Consider the following 2,641-nt stretch of genomic DNA (forward strand, 5'->3'; position numbering starts at 1 on the left):
CCCCCCTTCCCGCCCCGCCTCCCCGGGGCATACCGGTGCTGCACGTAGCTGCTCGCTCTCGCCGCGGCGTCGGTGTTCTCCACTGCATCGCGCTGCATAGCCCGCAGAGCCCCGGGCCTCGGGCTGTCTTGTCCACCGGGAGGAAACCGATCCCACACACCACGCCGCTCGATCGGAGCGGAGCAGCGGCAGAGCAGCTCGACTGCTGCGCTTTCCACGGACCCGTATAGTCGAGAGCAGACCGAGACCGAGCCCTGCGCTCCCATGTCTGCCTGCCTGCGGGTAGTTGGAAATATATCGTCCTCTTCGACCGGAGAAATGTGAAATGGCAGACCAAAAACCGAATTGAAACATTGTATTTCTATCAATCATTAGTTATCGTTGTTTTCGACTAAATAACCATAATACTCTGCTGCCCACACTACCCTCTCGGCAGAGTGTTCATTTCATGATAGAAATCTCGTAGAAATCGGTGTCGTGAATCTGCTAAAAACTATCCGCGTGTGTCTTTCAGTTTTCCACGTTGACGGTGTCATTGCTCGGACTGATCCGACCCGTGTAACTGCGCCTGCCCGGCCGCTGCCGCCCCGCCCCGCCGCGCATTCCCCGCGCCCGGTACTTTCCCGCATGTCATGTCGTCCGAGAGGCGTCGTCGTCGTAAGAGCGGTAGGCAGTAGGCAGACGACACGGAGAAGGCTATAGGCTCGTGCGAGGTGCTGGACCCGGCCCGGTGGCGTGGCGTCGTGCTGCTCCCACCCGCGTCCCATCGGGAAGTGAGAGAGGCGGAGGGGGTAGGTCAAGCGCGGCTCGCGGCGCAGGGCCCCGGAAGCCGCAGGAGCAACACCTGCACCAAAGGGAGCATCAGTAGCAGCGGCGGTGGTCCGGCCCGACCCGGTCGAGCCCGAGCCTCGCCGCCGCCAGCCGACCGGCAGCAACCAGGGAGGGAGAGTAATTGTAATAGCCAGGGAGGCTCCGGCCGCGGCAGTCGTTACGGGGGCCCGGGGGCGCACGGCACGCCTCCTGGGCCTCGTCCTGGACCGGACCGGGGAGCGCGTGTTCCACCTCATCATGCAAGGGGCATTCCAGCACAGCGTCGTCGCCCGGCCGTTGCGTGCTGCTGCGGCTCGCGCGGAGACACGAGGCGGGCGGTGACGACGACAGACGAGACGAGACGAGCGACGCACGGCGCGGCCTGTCCGTCTGCAGCCCGCGAGAAAGTGGCGGGAAATAGCAATAGCGCGCGGCGCAGCCAGACGATCGCGGTCCGTCGTCGGTCGTTTCGGTCCGCGTCGGCCGACCAGAGTCCGGCCAGGGCGAGCCCTGAGGTGGGTGGATGTAACCATTGGTGAGGTCCGGTCACCGACTCAGAGTGAGGTGGGGCTCTTTTAGCTCAGGCAGGGCCGCTCCATGTGACGGTTGATGATTGGGGACCGCCGTGCGTTCACCTCTGTTTTCAAAGAAAGTCACCAAAACGGAAAGCCTATATCATCACTGTAGCCGCATTTCCAGCACAACACATTGAAACGGGGCCCCCGGCTACGTTCATATACAGTAATTAATTAACTCTGTACTGCAGCAAGATACTAACAATTAAGCTTCTGTGCCAAAGAGGCAGATGCGCGCGGGTCCGTATAATAGAAAGACCGGTGCTGTGGGACGTGACGAGGGCGACATGCTGCCACTGCCACAGCCACAACCGCAGTGTGTGTGTGTGACTTACGGCGTGGTGTCAGATTTATAATCACAAACAATCGTCCTACCAGAACAAACGGCGCCGACCACCATGCCCCGATCGGGAACGGGAGCTTCTCCGCTGCAGGACCTCCGTCCCGGGATCGTCGTCGCAGAAAGTGACTGCATCGCTGAATCGTGCCGTCGTCCTCAGGATGAATCATCTACTCATGAATATTTTTTATTGTTATTAAAGTTTGGTCTCGATTCCGTGTATCCGTCCCCCCCCCCCCCCAAACATCGACGCGTCATGACTGTCAGATATCTCGTCGCTGGAGCACGAGCTCGACCACATATCCCCCTGTCTCCGTCGCGAATGAAAAATGGAAAGCGATTTGCATCAGCGGCACGAACCATGTTGTCGTTATCTGCTGCGGGGAGACGCGACGAACTGTTTCTCATCGTCCACGTCGTCGCCCCCCGACCTCTCCCGCTGGCCGTCCCGCCGCCGCTCCGCTTCCAGCGCAATCAGCGCCCTGGCAGGTGCCGGCCGGCTGCAATCAGCGCCTGCAACATGACGACAGTACGGAGTACGGCACCGCTGGCCGGACGGCGGCGGCGGCGGCGGCCCGGACGGAGTCCCAGTCTTGAGGCAAGGTCTCGGACAAGGTCCCACGAGGCCCCCCTGGAGGCTCGCACGGAGGTCGCACCACCGCCACCGGCGCGCACGAGCTTTCAGCTGTTCAAGTGCGTCGGCCGGCCTGTCGGACGGACGGACGGTCGGTCGGTCATAGGTGACGTCAGGGCAGGTAATAGGACCGAAGCAGCGCTCGCGAGGCGCGGCGCGGCGCGGCCCGCTCTGTGACAGTCAGCGGCAGCCTGTGGCCAGAGAAAGCGAATGGCTCGCGCCGTCATAATTATGGCACCGCCATGAGGGCCTGGGCCCGCGGCGTCCGCCCCGCCCCGCCCC

Source organism: Frankliniella occidentalis, unplaced genomic scaffold (assembly GCF_000697945.3).
Source record: "Frankliniella occidentalis isolate FOCC.00 unplaced genomic scaffold, Focc_3.1 Scaffold3426, whole genome shotgun sequence".
Taxonomy (NCBI): domain Eukaryota; kingdom Metazoa; phylum Arthropoda; class Insecta; order Thysanoptera; family Thripidae; genus Frankliniella; species Frankliniella occidentalis.